The sequence below is a fragment of the Pelobates fuscus genome, chromosome 5 (assembly GCF_036172605.1).
Source record: "Pelobates fuscus isolate aPelFus1 chromosome 5, aPelFus1.pri, whole genome shotgun sequence".
NCBI classification, from domain to species: Eukaryota; Metazoa; Chordata; class Amphibia; order Anura; family Pelobatidae; genus Pelobates; species Pelobates fuscus.
In genome coordinates this window covers 55654329-55674245 of record NC_086321.1, presented here as the reverse complement: position 1 = coordinate 55674245, position 19917 = coordinate 55654329, and the positions used below count along the sequence as shown (strand labels likewise).

Below are 19917 nucleotides of genomic sequence, written 5' to 3'. Positions count from 1 at the left end.
CATGCATTTTACAAACATTATAAAAAGAAGCATTGGAGGAAAACAAAAATTATGAAAATAAAATTGTAGTAATGCTCATTGGAAAGGAAAAGGGGGGAAAAAAAACTTTTCCAGAAAGAGTTGTTAATCTTACAGATGTAAATCTTCTTTTCTTAAACAGCACCTTTTCAGTTACATACATATTTTTCTTTATCATCTAGTTTGGCGGTAGACACAATTTTGAGGGAGATTGATCAGTTTTCTGTTCTAAAAAGTGGTTCAAAAATATGAAAAGGAATGAGTCACCAATAGAATTTGCATACTGGTTTCCATAGTACTCCCACCCATCCATCTTCCCCACCCACCCATCCTTCCATCTCTCCCATTTATCCATCCATCTCCCCCACTTATCCATCCATCTCCCCCACTTATCCATCCATCTCCCCCACTTATCCATCCATCTCCCCCACTTATCCATCCATCTCCCCCACTTATCCATCCATCTCCCCCACTTATCCATCCATCTCCCCCACTTATCCATCCATCCATCTCCAGGGCTATAATAGCAATTTAGTTAGAAGTATGTTCTATACATGTTAGGTAAATCTTTCATGAAGTTGCAAATAAACATCATAGAAAAATGTAGGTGTGCGTTAAAATGTTTCTCTCCTTGTGTGTCTTGGTTCAAAAAAAGGGGGAGAAGCACTGATTTTGTGTCAAATACAAAACTAATAGTGTCTCTTTTGGGCAAATTATAATATTAAGTTTTATATACTTTCCTCACATATTGTAAACCACAATGAGAAGGGTGTTATTAAAAGTTTGGTATGTTTAAGAAAACTGACCATATGTGGACCAATAGGCTTTATTAATCTGTATCCTGTCCTAGAGTATCCGTTTAATAGATTAGACCTGCTTGCGTCTTTGCCATACAAACTGAACCTAAAGGGAATTCCTTACAGAAATCCATACTTTTATTAACCATGATATGTTGTGTTGATGAATAGTGTCTTTTGTTCCATTAAACATTCTATATCTTCCGATCTTGGACTCCCTATTGTAGGTTGCCATTAGAGATTTGAGAGCTGTTTCCTGTTCCCAAACCTCACTGTGTTGATTGTTATATATGGCAGAGGTGACAAAAGGAACTGCAACTCCCTAAAAGCAACTCTTATTTATTTATTTTATTCGTTATTTAAGAGACATAGCACAAAAATACAAAGATCAGAATTGTGGCACGTCTCAATTTTCAAATACACACATAAGCGCAAATATATAATATTTAAAGTTAGACGTGTTTCTTATCCCTTTAAGATTCAGAACACCCCCTCTTTTAAATTAAATTATTTTATTTTTTTTAAAAAGCAATTAAAGTGTAATTAAAGATTAGGGCAATCTTTTTGCAGCAGATGCTCAGGAAACATAGAAACATAGAATGTGACGGCAGATAAGAACCATTCGGCCCATCTAGTCTGCCCAGTTTTCTAAATACTTTGAATTAGTCCCTGGCCTTATCTTAAGTCTAGGATAGCCTTAACAATATCCCACGAATGCTTAAACTCCCTCTCTGTGTTACCACTTCAGCTGGAAGGCTATTCCATGCATCCACTACCCTCTCAGTAAAGTAATACTTCCTGAAATTATTTTTAAACATTTGTCCCTCTAATTTAAGACTATGTCCTCTTGTTGTGGTAGTTTTTCTTCTTTTAAATATAGTCTCCTCCTTTACTGTGTTGATCCCCTTTATGTATTTAAATGTTTCTATCATATCCCCCCTGTCTCTTCTTTCCTCCAAGCTATACGTGTTAAGATCCTTTAACCGAAATCAACAATACTGATGACCTGACGATCCGGTGCTTCTCTAATAGATGAAATGAGGACCTACTGTGCATTTATGTCAATCATTGCACTTTGCCAATCCAATGCTTTGCCTTAAGAAACATTGAATCCAAAGCTGTACATGATAATACAGCATATGAAGACATTCAAGATTCAAAAATCTTAAACAATGAAGTTTTCTAGTGGCTAGTGACAACCACTAGAGGCATGATTTCAAAGAATTGTAAATATTGCAATTTTTCAGAGGCAGCAACATTTTACTTTGTCTCAAAAAATGACCACATCAGTGCACCAAAACCGCTACATTAAGATTAAGTGATTTTAGTGCCTAGAGTTGACTTTACAAGCTCAACAGTATCACGGGAGTTATAGGTCTGCAACAACTGATGGTCTACCTTTAGTCTTCACCTGCCTTTAGACTTGTTAATTTATTTTCTCAAAGACTATCACAAATCGTTGGCCATCCAGAGCGATGTCCTGAAGAATGTGTTGGTTTTTTTTTTACTTTGAAATTATTCTATAAGCTGTATCTCTCATGTTTACAAAACTGTTTCTCGAACTATTAAATTACAGTGATGTAAAAAAAACCTACAGCTTTTTCAGACATTCTGGTTGGCCACACTAATAGACTTGTGATGAGCAACAGGCTAGCTGGCCTCAAGTGTGTAGTGATCTGTCCCAGATACATGGCAATGTGTGGCAGGGGTTCCACAAATGTAGCATAAAAAGGTATAGATTTAGCAAACACCCCTTTAATCTGCAGTTATGCACTCGTTCTACGCTATGATTCCATAGAATCAGCTGTATCAGTCTTTGCTTTATGGGCATCCTGCCAACTCTTACATTAGGATCATAATTTATTTTTCATTTGCAGTAATTGAGTTTGCAAATTAACCAGAATGACTGGATGACTTACTCATCTGGTGTGTTTTAACTTCTTAGTAAAATCATAGACAACTGTTGGTTAAAGAAACACCATGTATACGTACGTTGCCAGTAAGTTCATCGAAAATACAAGTTCAATTTTTATTTTAGAACAATTTAAAGGATCACTTTAGGGTCAGGAACACAAACATGTATTCCTGACCCTATAGTGTTAACACCACCATCTAGCCCTCCTTAGCCCCTCATGCCTCCATAAATATGGTAAAAAAAAATCTTACTGTATTCAAGCCATAAGCTGTAACTCTGCATGCTGTTAGACTCCGAAAAACAAGCAGTCTGCTAACATGTGGTAGCCTGATCCAATCACAGTGGCTAAGACTGACAAAGAAGCAGATCAGGGGCAGAGCCAGGATGATTCCAACACAGCCCTGGCCAATCAGCATCTCCTCATAGAGATGAATTGAATCAATGAATCTCTATGAGGAAAGTTCAGTGTCTGCATGCAGAGGGAGAAGATACTGAATCACAGGATGCTGTGCACAGTGCTGCCCTGTGCTCTGCTGACAGCAGATCTGAGTGGATGGAGGCATATAATGCCTCCATCAACGCCGAAGTCCCTCTGGTTCACTCTGAGTAACTGCAACTGGAGGTGTTCCTATCTTTCAATGTAAACACTGTATTTTCTCAGAAAATACAGTGTTTACATGAGAGAGGCTGCAGGGAGCTATAGTTCTCACCTGAACAACCTCATTAAGCTGAAGTTGTTCAGGTGACTATAGTGTCCCTTTAAGTTAAATCTAAACATTGCCAATCTTTGGTTGATGCACACAAGTGATAGCATGGTTAGAAGATGGTTATATATTTTTATGTATAACCTAAAGGAACAGTAGCCTTGAAGCTATGGGTATTTCTATGAAAATTCTGATCTTTGGGACCACCAGTGTTCCATCCAATTACACAGGTGAACTGCTGTCTAAATGTAATTATTTAGTTGTGTTCACAGCTAAAACATACAGCCTGCCGACAGATTAATATGAAAGAATATTGGACCTCACAGGCATCTTCAAAGTCTCACACTTTAATCTTCTGAATAGAGCTTAACGAAAGTTGTTTTCCCATAGCGAAGCTCTATCACCTTTATACAGGGTTAGGCTTATTTTTTACAAAGAGTGAGAAAATACACATATTGGAACTAACATTGTCTTTTGTAGATTTCTTTTGCATATAAATAGGGCAAGCCCTGCTTCCGTTTGATTACATCTAAGAAAACATTCTGTAGCGACCAGGCTTTGGAAAATATACTTTAATGCAAAGATTGAGTTAGTTATGAACATGATTTGTTGTCTATTGTAGACCTTATGGTTTTGTGTTTTGTTTTTATTTTAATTTTAATTTTAGTATGTACCCGCATTTAGTAAGGTATAAAAATACAGTATAAAATAATTACATATATTAATATGAAAAATAAGACAAAGGAAGCTGATTAAAAAGGTTTTTTGTTTTTTTCTTGTTTAATGTAGGTGCTTGCTCCGTTATCGTAGAGGGCACAAGAATTTGTTTCTTCTTGTTTGACATGGTAACCGAATGGAATAGAATATTGTTGGAAAGGGGGGTAGAGTTATTTAAATAGCTGTCATCCATCTATCTAAACTAGTACACAATTCACTAATAAATAATGTTCCCCACCAACAGACAAGGTTTAAAACTTTCAGCAGTATTAACTGCTAAGCTTCTTCTTGGCTTCGATATCAATCGTCTGGAGATCTGCTGCCCACACATGCGTGGGTGGGGTGCGTGGTAAGGGGTGTCTGTTCAGTTTAATATAAAATGTGTCACATCACAATGGTTGCTGTCATTCAGAATGAATATGTAGGGTGAGAGATCTTTACTAGAATTAGCGGTCTCCTCGCGGTGTCAGATTTTTCTAAAAAGCTAAAAGGGGTTTCATTAGTCATATAAGGGACTAGGATTGATGGCATGGCTATTTCCACTAGCCCTTCTTGTGTAATCCTCTTGTGTTGATATGGTTTGTATTTAGAACATGTTTTTTGCTTTTGTACGGTTGTCATGTGTGAGATTGAAATCTCCTGCATAAATCAAAAATAGACTCATTGACCTGAAATTGTGACTGATATTCTAATTATGGCCTGGATTTACAAAACTTTCCAAAGGATTCAGTACTGTTTAGAAAAACTCTCCAAATGATTTATCTACAGAAATCACCGTTAAAATCGATGTCAATTTCTTGTAGACAAAAAAAACAAATGTGAACAGTTTTTCTAACAGTATTAAATCGTTTGGAAGCTTGTGAAATTGAGGCCCATGTTATTTATCATGCTTTGAAGCTTTCAGTGGGGGTAAGGACAGCTACTGGATAAACACATCCAGTCATGGCTTTAACCTCAACTACTGGAACTTCCAAAAGTGGCTACTGATTTTTTTTTTTACTCTTGTATTGGATGTAACTTTATACTTTGTATTTCCTTTAATATTTACAGAAGTGAACTAGTAATTAAAAATTACTAACGATAACAACCGATATAACCATACAGCATTGCCTATTGTTTTTGATATTGATGTTGATTAGGTTAGTAACTTAAAGGTGCATTCCATAAGTAATAAACTATCATGAAATGGTTTTGTCCTGACAGAGACAACCCTGGAATGGAGTTTTAGAACTAATAGGAGCAATTAAAAAGAAAAAAGCAGCAGATTCTACCAGTTGCACCCCTGAGGTAAATTTAAGCCAGCTGGGGCTGCTGGTCTGAGTTGCTTTTCTTCAGGCACACCTGTCTTGTTCCTTTATGTGAAAGAAATAGTTAATAAACGCAGATGTAAAGCAATAGATAGTCTGAATATTATTATTGGCATTTACATAGCGCAAATTTATTCCGCAGTGCTTTACAATATTATTACCAGGTTGAAGAGCTTACAATCTAGAGGAGGTAGAGTATAAAAACACAATAGAAATGGCAGTGAGGAGGATTGCAACACGGAGGCAAAGTAGTAGAATTGGAAGGTGACAGCGGTGTGTGGACCCCCTAAGAGAGTGTGAGAGAGAGATTTGTGAAATACGTTATGGTGGTCAGTGTTCCTTTAAGGATAGAGCTTGTGAAATAATTTAAGCCTGTCTAATGTTGTAATAAAACACTTTTTTTTTTTTTTTTGTGTGTGGGTGAGGTTCAATTCTTCATTTTTGTTCTTTTGGTCATTCCATTTCTCCAGTATTCCGTGAAGAGTTTTATCTCCTGCTCTATTCCCCAAATAGTCCAGCGTCATTGTGAGACCTTCATTTTATTATAATTTAATTTTTTTAAATCGTATTTCTTATCATTTTAGAAGATGTTACGCTGTATCCAAAAGTATGTTCAGAAAAGCATGAGGTTGGTTGGAAAATTACTGGTGTAATTCGCTTGGAAGGGAACATGTTAATAGCAGGAGGCTAGAGATATCTCCAAACACTGCTGTCTTTGCTTCCATCGTTCACATCCTCAATTGTCTGTCTCCTAATTATAAATTCTGTGTGTGGCAGTGGGATGTGTGTTTGTTGCTGCTGTGTCTCCTGAGATGTCATGAGAGAGAAGGCACATAGCTGGAGAGAGGATATCCGCTCTGTGTGTGCTGCCTGCAAGCGAGCGGACAATCCCTTCATTCGTACAGCCAGTGGGAAATCTGAACTGTGCACTGACTCTTTCCATGGTGGAACCCCCTTGGAGAATTGAGTTGAAGTGTAATGGTTTCTAAATAAATGACACATTTATAAATAATAGACAAATGTATGTACGCATGAGATATACCGTAACTATAAATAATCAGTACTGGTGTGTCTGACATTTTTATTTGGGCAGCGGAGAAGATTAATGTTTATTGGACAAATTATTTAAATTCGTGCCATGAAAGACTTTGATAAATGCTTTACTGGTCTCCTGGTCTGATGATTTTAATCCTCAAAACGAAGAATAGGAGAGTAGACCGCAAGTGATTTAGTCATATCGAGCAGTGGCACCTAACCTGTGACCAGAGGAGTTTTCACTCATCTGTTCTCTCTAAAGTGGTTATATGGTAGACATTGACCATGTTGAAGCAATGTTCCAAACAATGTTACCCTACATGTGTTCGCTGAGAGATGGGGCTGAGAGAATGAAGGGGGTTGAAAGAAAATTTAGGTGAAAACATGGAATTTGGTGAGAAGAGTAGTTGGCTACATGAGAAATGGACAGAGATGATTAGGGAGCTGAAAGAAATGGAATGAAAAAATATGGGACCTAAAAAGAATTGCGGTGTTGGAGTGTACTAAAAGAGGTGAGATGATGAAAGAATGACTCAGTTGGCTAAAGGAGAAATGTAGGCTCGACCTCCTAAGTGGGAAATAACAGAAATAGTTTTATAAGGAAAAGACTTCTACACTTTCTGGAGTCCCACTAGAATTGAAATTCGTCGCAGCAAAAGTGACGTAAATAATCCAGATTAGCCAAGGGAGACAAAGGAGAAATAGTTTAATACATTTGACGCCTGCATGCATTTCCAAGCAACATGAACCTCTTTCTGAGAGGTGTAAAAGATCAGAGAGAAAAGAAAGGTTTTATGCATCATAATAGTCAGATTGCTTCCAAATGTACTGATTGAAAATATCTTTGATTAGAATAGTTTTCTTTGCAGTCCTTTTCACATTCCCGGACAAGAGTGTCAATGCTTCATGTACACGTGTAGACTTCGTGTTGAAAGCATACAGTCCTTATTGAGTGCATATCCCATCTTCCAGCACTTAATTAAACTGTAAATTAAATGTTTTGTTTTTTTACTTGACTTCTCATTTCAAACATTGTTTCTTTCTACTAAAGGAGAGGTTAAATGAAACCTTTTGTAATTCCTGGTTAAAGAAACCTTGGCTTTTCTCAGAAGACTGCTTATGTTCTTTTTCCGCCTCTACCTTTTAACACTTTAATGTTAAAATATTTATTTTTAACATTTTGAGTGTTCATTTTTTTTTTGTACTGTAGATCAATCAGGACCCCCAGTGTTAAAACCAAAAAGGTAAGCGAGCCTTTAAACTACCTGGAAGCCAGTGCAAGTAAGAGTGTCCTCATGGTAGATACTCCACCCATGGTGAGATAATCAGCCATGATGATCTATATCCAATCCAGTGCTTAATTTCCGGCATATGACACGTATGGCAATTGTGCTCTGCTGATCCGAGGTTTCTCGAGGAGAAGCTTTGAATCCAGTGTTTATCTGTGAGAAGCATTGATTCTGTTTGGCGTCATTGTGCTGTTTGGGTTGAGGTCATACTTGAAGATCTTTTTCTGACAATCACTGGAGGCTTTTTTCAGAGACATTAAAGTTTCTCAAAAACTAAAATATTTCACTTTGTTTGAGAAGAGGGACGGGCCACAGATATATGCACCATAACCATGTTAAGATGTAGCATTTTTGGTACTTAAAGTGTCCCTTTAACAATATTTAAAAATTAACAAATTTAGAGTGGACATGTTCCGATTCATTATCTGTGACCATCGGACCTGTGCACGGAGTTATGATCAATGTCACAGAACCCAGCTGCACTATAGAAAAAAAGATTATCAGGATTTTTCACTAACGTGAGGATTGCTGGGGATTCAAAGTGAATTCATAGTAGATTGCAATATTTAGAAAATTTCTCCAGGTCAATTCTGTGTTCGGCTATTTTAGCCTTTTGAAATTCACTTTGTGTTCTCCTTGAGTTCCTATCAATTCACACTTTAATGAATACTTTTTATCCATTGAAATGAACTGGATTCACAGTCCCTTTAAGATGCAGAGCGATTACGCAGGCAAACCATTATTTGCCATGGCAGTGTCCCTTTTCAATAAAGGGGTTATTTGCTCAAACTCTTGAACTAGAAAATATATAAATAAAAACCCTGCGTTTATTGGCAGCTCCAGACCAGAGGTTTCTCCGTTCTCTCCATTTCTACTTAGCACTTGTTTCAGCCCAAAAATATATTCCGAGTCATCTCGGCTTCGGTTCAGACGTCTCTTTCAAGGCGCAGTTGAACCAAAGGCTGTAACTTTTTGACACTTAACACATTTAACTGCCATATTTATTGAATAAATATTATGTTCCTTTTCACACTCGTCCTCCACCCAAAGTCAATACCCAAAATGAGAATCTGATTCTTAAAAACAAACACGAACTGGACCATAAAAAGAGGAGAGATTCTTAAACTCACAGCTACATTTCCTGATAATTGGGAGCCATGTTTGAACCTTATTTCTTAACAAATACATTTTTGCACCTCTATTTGTGCAATTTTAATTTATTTTACCATTCATTACTACTTTTTAAAATTACGGTGAAATTTTCCTTTATGTGGCTATATATATATATATATATATATATATATATATATCCTTTATATATATCCTTTATGTGGCTATATATATATATAGTCTTAAGGCTTCTCAATTATTAGATCCTTAAAAAACAGAATTGTCCTTCTCTAAAAGGAACACTACTGCCACCATAACAACTTAATCTCTCTTAAGTTGTTTTGGGAGCAGGAATGGCCGCCCATATTTTTACATTGAGGAGTTAGACCGTTTAGCAGCAACCCCTATTAATACACATGAAGCCTGAGACATGATCCCTGTCTGCTCAATTGTATGTTAAGCTAGGAATTCTGAGTGAATTAAGGAAACATAATTTCATGGGATTTTTGTGCCTTAGGTAGACTTTTCCTAATGTCTTATTTGAGATATGTAGATGCACAACAATACATTTTGATTTTACACGAACCAGTGGGGTGTTCAAAGTCAAAGATTCCTTTGATATTCGGGGGTGGGGTGGAGGAGTACAACCTATTTAATATTTAATTAGTAATATATACACTGTTCAGCAACAACATTTAAAACCACCTGCCTTATATCGTGTAGGTCCCCCTCGTGCTGCCAAAACAGCTCTGAAATGTCAAGGCATGCACTCCACAAGACTCTGTATGTGTCCTCTGGTATCTGGCAACAAAACATTAGTAGCAGATCATTTTAAGTCCTGTAAATTGATGGATCAGATTTGTTGTTCCAGCCATCCCACAGATTGTGTGGAATTTGAAACCCAATGCACTACCTTGAACTCTCTCATGTTTTTGCACTGTCATCAGGGAACACCATTGCCATGAACAGTTGTATGTGATCTGCAGCAATCTCTAGCTAGGTGGTACATTTCAAAGTAACATCCACATGAATGCCAGGACCCAAGGTTTTAGAGCCTTCTCCCCATAGTGCATTCTGCTTCATCTCTTAAACCTAAAAGAAAACTTAATTCACCAGACAGCCTTCTTCCATTGCTCCATGGTCTAGTTCTGACACTCACGTCCCCGTTGAAGCTTTTGATGGTGGACAATGGGTCATCATGAGCACTTTGACCAGTCTTCGACTGCGCAGCCATATACACCGCAAACTGGCATCTTTCTATCATGGTCAGAATTAATTTTTCAGCAATTTGAGTTAGAGTAACTCTTCTGTATTATAGGATCAGACATGCCAGCATTTGCTTGTCACGTGCATCATTGCGCCCTTTTGCTGGTTCACTGGTTCTCCTTCCTGGCACCACTTTTGATAGGTTCTAACCACTGCATAACGGGACCAACCCACAAGACTTGTCGTTTTGGAGATGCTCTGACCCAGTTGTCTAGCCATCATTATTTTGCCCTTGTAAAAGTCACTCTGATCTATTCACTTACCCATTTTTTCCTGCTTCCAAAACATGATATTCAAAAACTGTTCAATTGCTGCCTACGATATCCCACCATTGACAGGTGGAAATGTAACTATATAATCAATGTTATTCACATCACCTGTCAGTGGTTTAAAAGGTGTGGCTGATCTAGATAGATTAATGGCTAGTTGGATGCTGTATATTTATATATTTTATATATTGTATATTTTACTAGGAAGGATACTTTGAGATTTCTCTTGTTTTCAAGAATGTCCTGGATAATTCTCGAGATTTTCATAAACCACTTAACATTTTGCCACATTAGCGTAAGAAAATAGCTATTTTCTGCGTTCTTGTTTTTACTAACAGATCTCATATAGTTATATATATATATATATGATATATATATATATATATATATATGATATATAGGTGATTGACATACAGGTGTATTGATGTATAGTGATACAGACATACACATACAGAGACACAGTCACATATATATATATATAATCTCCATCTAAAATGCTTTAAGTAAAGTGGTTATATAAATTGCAGAGATCTATCAACAAAAGCAAGGACAAATAAAATGGCTATTTGCTTACGTTAATGTGGCGATTTGATAGCAAGTCTACTGTCAGACACGGTTGTCTATTGCAGGGGTCATAACTTTCCTGGTCATAGTACGAGACATGCAGTGAGCATGAAAGTGAGGAGAGGACATTGCTGGAATGCTTATATGTGGTGTGAATTGACAGGTATGTGCTTTGCAATGGCTAACTGCAGTTTCAGCAGCCTCCCTGTCTCCTGCTGGCCACCGACCCCTCTGATATTTGCAACCCTAGTGTTTGGGAGCCGTGACCAGCGGCTTCAGATAAAACTCTGCAGACTCAAATGTCAGGGTCATAAGTATGTTGTTTGGGTTTTCAGTCAAACGTGGCCCAGGAGATCTAAGTGTACAATGCAGGTTCAATGGAACAATCAAACAACACAGTCGAACAAATTAATTATTTTATATTCTGCCAATTTCAGCTGATAGTCCCTGAAATAATTAGAGTGACGATATGCAACCATGAAAAGTGATAATAAATTAGTAGTTTGGAAATAAAACTATAAAATTATTTTAATTCCCTGCCACAGCAAAACATTTTATTTTATATGTTGATATAGACAAAAATGTACCAATGTGATATATCGATCACTTAATTTGATTTCAAAACAAATGTTAATATTGTGGTTTGCCATGGACCAAAGATTTAACTGATCTGGTTCTTTCTCCATGGATGTAATCCATATAATGTATCTATGAGTGAGCTGCAGCCATCACGATACTTAGATTGTCTTTTTTCACAGGAGGAACGCCGTTCCCACTGCAGGCACTCAGGGGGCGGCAAAAAATGCCGCCCTCAAATTCCCTGTGTTCCCCCTGTCATGGGGGGGCCACCTGATTCCCCCCCCGGCGGGCGGCTCTCTCCCTGTCACACGCGGCGAGGGAGCTGTGTCCTCTCTGCTCCCTCTCGCCGCGCGCTGTTTTCTGATGCAGGGAGCCGGAATATGACGTCATATTCCGGCTCCCTGCATCAGTAGACAACCCCGCGGCGAGAGGGAGCAGAGAGGACACAGCTCCCTCGCCGCGTGTGACAGGGAGAGAGCCGCCCGCCAGGGGGGGGGGGAGGGGAGGGGGGGGGTGGAATCAGGTGGCCCAGGGACCCATCCATGCCAGCTTTCCTAAAAGGTAGGGAGGCTGGGAGGGTGGGCAATGTTAATTTTAATAATTTGTATATATGTATGTCTGTGTGTATGTCTGTTAGTGTATGTGTGTATGTCTGTTAGTGTATGTGTGTATGTCTGTTAGTGTATGTGTGTATGTCTGTTAGTGTATGTGTGTATGTCTGTTAGTGTATGTGTGTATGTCTGTTAGTGTATGTGTTTATTTCTGTTAGTGTATGTGTGTGTGTGTGTATGTTAGTGTATGTGTGTATGTATGTCTGTTAGTGTATGTGTGTATGTATGTCTGTTAGTCTATGTGTATGTATGCGTGTATGTCTGTTAGTGTGTGTGTGTGTGTGTGTGTTAGTCTATGTATATGTGTTTGTGTATGTCTGTTAGTGTGTGTGTGTGTGTATGTCTGTTAGTGTGTGTGTGTGTGTATGTCAGTGTATGTGTGTGTTTGTCAGTGTGTGTGTGTGTGTGTATGAGTGTATTTACGTCTGTTAGCGTATGTACGTGTGTGTGTATGGGTGTATGTGCTTCTGTTAGTGTATGCATGTGTGTGTGCGTATGAGTGTATGTGCTTCTGTTAGTGAATGCACGTGTGTGTGTATGTGCTTCTGTTAGTGCATGTTTGCGTGTATGTGCTTCTGTTAGTGTATGTTTGTAAGTGTCTGTCAAATCAATGAGTCTGTTTGTCATTTAGTGTGTGTGACTATTAGTGTGTGTCTGTCAGTGTGTTTGTGTGTGTCTCTCTGTCAATGAATGAGTGTGTCAGTGAATGTGTGTGTTTGTCACTGAGTGTGTGTGTTACTGTCAGTGTGTATCTGCCAGTGTGGGTGTCTGTCAGAGAGTGTGCTTAGAGGGACACTATAGGCACCCAGACAACTTCAGCTCATTGAAGTGGTCTGGGTGCAGTGTCCCAGTCCCCTTAAACCTGCAAGTGTAATTATTGCGGTTTCTCAGAAACTGCAATAATTACCTTGAGGTAATTATGACTACCAGACAGCCACTAGAGGGACTTTCGGGTGGTTAGGTGACCAAAAATCGCCTAACTGATGCTGGACGTCCTCACCCTGTGCATGAGGACATCCAGCATCTGCTAAATACTCATAGGATTTTAACCCCCATCAGTGTCGAGTTGGGGAGGGGGGAGGACATGAGGGAGGGGGGCACTATATGGAATTATAGTGCCAGGAAAACAGCTTTGTTTTCCTGGCACTATAGTATTTCTTTAAAAGGAGCAGGAAAAGGTGAAGTCTAAAGAGGAAGGGGTGGGTTTTTAATCAGGAAGTGGTGCGTCCTTGACAAGAAGGGGTGGTAAATTTAGATTAGGGGGTGCTCAGGTATAAATAAAATTAAAATACACCACTGTGTGAGTGTCTGAGTATGTGTGTGCGTCTGTGAGTGTACTTGACCCCTGCATAAATTTATTCTGCTATTATTTCACTGACAGGTTACAAACTGTTGAGATATAATGGAACGGTCTTCTTGTGCTGAAAAGGTTTAGACAATATATCATAGGCTTTAAATGCGTATATATAGTAATGGCCTCAGATATGTTCTGTGAAAGGTGCATGTATAGATGCTTATTTATCCAGTCATCTTAAAAAGTTTCCTTTGGTATTCGGGGGTGGAGGGGAGGAGTACAGTTTGCATTCTCTGTCAACTATCTCCACATTTTCATAACTTGTTGCACAAAAGCACGATGTTTAGGGAACAGACCGCAGTGAAGTCATGCAAACAGTCATTTTAATAGCAGCTGCGTGATTTTTTCAAAGACATACTTAGTCTTTTCTGCATTAAGATGTCTTGTTCCCCTGAAGCTGTTACCCCTTAACTGGCCAACACGCTGTTTTTATTTAGATTTTCTTATGTTTACCATTTTATAGCATGCGCGTATTCAACAAAGTCCCCCAGTAATGCAGTGGGAATAAATAACAGCAATTATTTGACAGTAAAAATAGGGTTAACAGATACAAGCTTGAAGCTTACAATTTGGACTGTAATGAGCTTGCAGACATGGCATATGTTAGAGGTCCTCATATAAAAGCTGCAGTTCTTGCCTGTTGAGTTGTGTGAAGAGATTACAGGTAGAGGAATAATTGGTCAAGTAGGCCGTGTTTCAAAACAAAGAAAAGTAACCGCAGTTTTCCTTTAAGCAAAGTCTGCAAACGTATTAATAGCCGATGAATGGCAAGGTTTATACAGAGAAAGGGAGGTAAAGGGTAACATGGACAGTACAGTATGTAACATGGACAGTACTATTAATGACATCTACTCTATTGCGCCCTTGCCTTGCGCTGCTGAACGCAGTGGCGCCATTTAAATAATAAAAATAAATGTCTTATCCGTAGTGCTCATTGCACTAAGTGCATAGCACAGCTGTATTCTCACTGCTAATCAGTTAGTGATTGCTGACATTTATTGCTGGGTCACATGGGCTGTTGAAATCTATGTTCTCTTTTTAGCTGTCTACAGCCTCTATCCAAACTATGCATAGCAAAGTATTATTAGGGTGGATTGAATCACAGTGGTTGTAATTGCACACTGCTTTCCTTAGCAACTGTTCCTACCAACAGCTTAAACATGAGTACGTCTTTAAAGAAAAAAAAAATACGCTTCCTGGCTCACTGTCGAAGTGCTGGGGCTCTTACGGAAAGGAAAGCAGAATCCACGGAGAGGTAGAAATAGTACGTACTTCTCTAAATATTTAGCCTATATGTGTGCTGCAGATATCTGGGAAAGATTAAAAGACTATTAGCAGAACTGAATGCTACTGACAAAAAATAAACTAAGACTGAATGTGTGTTTATGGTAATGGGGGTCCAATGCACCCCCTCCAAAATACACGTACTTGGTTTGAATAAGATCAGCTCCTGTTTCCTACGAAAGAGGTAAACTATGCAATCGCTACTACACAAAGTATAAAATTATATTGCCATCACTAAATAATTACAAGACTTTTCCAATCTTTCCATAATTAAACACAGACCTGCTTCCAAGGATATTGTATCAATAAAACATGGAGTGATGAATGGGTTAGATATCCTTTCACATATCAGTGAAAGAGGTAACCCCCACAAACACAAAGCCAGGGAGGTAAAAATAAAATGAAAATCTGTTTGATATGAGTCTCCCAGTTGATAAATATGCATCTGAAAGCTTAATGTAATTTAATGATTATATATATTCATTAGCTGTGAGGATGCTGACTTGCACCAAAAAGAATATAAATGGTATTAAAGGACCACTATAGAGCCAGGAAAGCATACTCGTTTTCCTGGCACTATAGTGCCCTGAGGGTGCCCCCACCCTCAGGGACCCCCTCCCGCCGGGCTCTGGAGAGAGATACTTTTATAAGCAGTGTGACCTATCTGGAAAATAAGATGATGAAAGAGGGGGTTGATTATGTGGTAGAAACAAGTTAGTCTTAATTGTAGTGGGTAATGTTTGAGACTATTTAGAACTGATATTAAAAAAAGGTCTGAGATCTGCTGACCTGGAAGCTTGCACAGTCTGTGGGCACGAAGTGAAATGTCTCTGCTTACAGAGGACCACAAGACTTGGAGCTTGTTTTATGTGTACAGATGTATAGATTACTTTCAGCTAGATGTCTTTATCAAACATGAGGATCTTGTTAAAGACCTTCCTGAGGTTAACTTTGATAAAGAGTGTTGTTCCCCCCACCCTCACCTCCCCCTACACACACATATATATTTTATAATCTAGTTTTGTAAAAAAAAAAAAAAAAAAGGCAGAAGGCTGTTTTACATAAAGAATTTGGCATTCAAAAGTTTGTTCTGTGTAATTCCATTTCTTTGAAACTAGCATTGTAATATTCCCCTTGGCAGACCGAAGGGGAGAGAACCTTCACACAGTTGCATTGAGACATGGGATAAAAATGCCTCTTTTATGATCCCGGTTATGTCTGTACAGGGCCCTGCTTGTTTACTTTTACAATGGTACGCCTTGTACCACATCTGATGAGTCTGTGCTGCTAGTGTCACAGATAAGGAAGTGTTTTTTTTGGTTCATGATACGGTTTGCTCAGCATTATACAGATTTGTCTGCTGCGGTGTTTGTGACGTTCTGTATCTTTTTAGGACTTTGATTTCTAAGAATTGTAGAGTAAGCTGCTAAAGTAGAATCGTGGGCTCTAGGCGTTTCTTCTCTCCCTCCTGGATTTCCCACCAAGTATCAGTTAACAGTCATACTTCCAGTGTAATATAGATTGGTATGCGCAATATTTTAAGTGAGAAAAAACAAGTATCTTTATGTTCTCACAATCCTGACAGTATGCAACAAGTCCACGTTCCTTGTTTTAATAACTGTGTTTTAAGGGTTGCCAGGAAGTAGATCCCGAGGTGTTGCAGAACTTTGACTGGAAAAGCACAATGGGAGTTGTAGTTTTTCAACAACCGGGGATCTTATTCCTGGCATCCCTAGCTTTATTGTGTATCTGGAACAAGTTGTCCATCTCTATCCCGATCTACAAATTAGACTAAGTGAGCAATTGTAATTATAACTTCCTTTCAGGTGAGAGCTTCTCTCTCTCTCTCTGCCCCACATTGAAAACCAGTTGAAATCGCATTGTTTCCGATGTGAAAAACATTGAACTTCCTGGTCTACATATTTAGAACGTTGATGGTTTATCAGACTATGGACCTGTTTGCAAATCTATCAATTAGTGCTGTATCTGGACTTGGTACATTTAGTAGACAGAAACAATTGAATCCGATGTCTTGATGCCAGGTAAGTAAAAGAAGAGGGTATAGTAACGAGGGGGGGGGATGAAAATTTGGTATTTTAGGTCTGCCTATATGGGCACTGTAGGTACTAGAACCATTTCTTCTTATTGAATTGGCAATAATGCTCCCTAGCTTTCTACAGCCCATCCCCTACTGGAGTTGTGGCTAAGGCAGAGATTACACACCTCCTTATAGACACATAGATTCATAGCAGCCATACGCACCATGATAGGCTAAAAGCATTTAGCATACACTGCTCTCACCAAATCACAGCTTCCCATAGCAGCTCAGGCTAACGCTTACTCATTAGCAGCACAGAGGGGATGGGTTGCTGGGCACTATTTTAGCGTGTAAACATTAGAAACGGTTTAATGAAACAACCGTGCCAGGAGACTCTAGACACTATAACCACTTAAATAAGATGGTGCAGATATACTGCCCACAGTTTCCCTTTAACGCCATAGTTCCATCAGCGCCCACTCAGCCTTTTGTCCGTCCAAAATAATGCGTAATATTTTAATATGTAGGATAATACATATTTCAAAGCTCTTTGAAGAGGAATGTTCTTTATTAGCCTAGGAGTTTGGAGTAAAGAGGGCAGCAGTGAAAGACACACTTATCCTGGTGCCACTTATGTGGCTATCCACAGCCTCATTGGTATGTAATAAAAACTTGCTCTACCTTTTAATATAATTGCCTTGGAGATTTCCAGCACTGGGTCTCTCTCAGGTGGGGTATTGATGACAAATGCAGAGAGGTGCAAGACTGTTATGGTGTGCCGAAACCGACAATAGGGAAAAAAATAAAGAGGGGTGGGGGTCCAGGTTACAGAGTAGTCTAAGTTGAAAAAAGACTAAAGACCTTCAAGTTCGTAGTTGAAACTCATTATTTTATGCTGTTGATTCAAAACAACAAAAAAACTATTGTAGCCATTTCAAATTATGCCACAAAAAGGTAAAAGAAAATCCTTCTTGACTCCATAATGGCAATTCGATTTCTCCTTTGATGAATAACCTGTTTACATTCATATTCTGTTTTTGCAAAAAGCTTCAAATCATTTTTTAAATTCTCTTTAGAATGTGATAAGACAACCTCTTTAGGCAGAGAATTCCACATCTGTACCGTTCTTACTGTAAAGAGCAAAAAGGCCTTTTTTTTCAGTACCGATAAGTTTGTCTGTTATATATTCTTACAAATGAATAGGTTAGCACATAGTAGTTTGAACTGACCCTGTATGTATTTGTGTAGTGCCATCTTAAAATGTTAGTCGGACAACCCTTCACACAATTCCAGACTATCGCCTTCACATGTTTGTATTTGTAAATGTATATTTACAATGCAATGATAGGACCAGAAATGGCTGGAATGTTTTGCCACGTCTTAATTGCCAGAGCACCTAAAAGATCAGGGTTAAAATTGTTATTGTTTTGTTGTCCTAAGGAACCTTATTTAGATAATGAATTAAAAAGAATGGAAAAATTCACCCTCCGTAGTGTCCTTCGACATACACCCAGATCAGATGTGTGCAACATTGTGTATTCAACAGGAACAGGTTGGTATAAATAACTAGCATTCAAAGAGAAAAGACGAATATATATATATATATATATATATATATATATATATATATATATATATATATATATATATACACTTAAATTAAAAACAGTGATGTCTTTCGCGTCTGATGATCCTTACACACTGCACGTTGTCACAAGAGATATCTATATTACGTTCCAGCCTTTGATGCAAGGCGTCTTGCTGATTAGTGCCACCTTGCAAACTTGTACGTCCTGAGAGAAATTAAGCACATTCCACGTTAGCCAAGTGTTGAGTGACTGAAATATCAGGCATTTTGTTTCCACATTTTTCTTGCCATCCAGTTTTTCTTGCATCAGCTCAGGAATTCGTGTTCACTCTGGCAAACGTATTGATGGTACTCCTGCCTTTTTTGAAATTGCAGATTGTAAAAATGTAAATCTCCCTGTGAAAATTAAAGTGTTATGGAGATATGTTGGGTAAAATTTGAGTTTGCACTTTTATTTGTTGGCTGTTGTCTCAGTGTTTATAATGTGTTGTTTGTAACCAACTATGACGTGTTTATGAAAAACATTAGTGATTGATTTGCTTAAAGTGACACTTCAATTCTTTTCATTGATTAAAGGGACGCTGTAGGCACCCAGACCACTTCAGCTAATTGAAGTGGTCTGGGCGCTTTGACCCTTTTGCACCAGCGTCAGCTTTTCCCCATAGGAAAGCATTAAATAATGCTTTCCTATGGGGAGATCTAATGTGCGCGTGCATCCATTGCCGCGCATGCGCATTAGGTCTCCCCTGCCGACGTCCACTAGGGCCGAAGCCTGACCCAGCACAGAGGGACATCGCCGCTGGAGGGAGGGGGGGTGGACCTATTAACCCTATACTGCCAGGAAAACTGGTTTATTTTCCTGGCAGTATAGAATCCCTTTAAGTTTAAAATAATAGTTCCAGCAGATTCATATTTTCAACAAAAGAAGCATGGATTTAGCTATACTTATCGATGAAACATAAAACCATTTTTAAATCTGGAGGTGGCCATTTTTGGAATTCAAACATGTAATTACCCTGCTCTTCTGGATTTTATTTTTTGGGGGGTTGACGCAGACTGGCATTCCACTATGAAGAAAAAGAAAGTGTTGGAACTTCTTGATAGTGTCACAAAGGGTTCTACGGGTAAGACAAGTGCAGTTACAAAGTTTAATTTAAATGCAAAAGGTTCCAGGCTAATTTAAAAATGTAACCGCTCCTAAAGTAGAGGAAGAGAGTGTGGCCCTAGTTCCTTTATGTTTTAAGGAAGTCATGGGGACCCCCCCCAATTAAGTTGAATTGCGTGTTTGCTTGTATTGATTGGTTGCTGGAGCATATACTGGTTGTGTCCTTTTTTCTTTTTTTTTTCTTCTGGAGTACAATAATTTTAAGATCAACCAAAAAACACCCCACTAAAGAAGATACAATTTCAGAAAGACTGCCTCCACATTCTAATAGTCTTTCCCTCAAAAAGAATGTTTGGCTTAATTTAAT

The 19917-nt window shown here is 38.5% G+C and overlaps 1 protein-coding gene across 4 annotated transcripts in view; it reads left to right on the top strand.

Moving 5' to 3' along the window:
- The window catches only part of CTIF (cap binding complex dependent translation initiation factor), a 225112-nt gene that overhangs the window by 165014 nt on the left and 40181 nt on the right, over positions 1-19917 (top strand). The window lies entirely within an intron of this gene.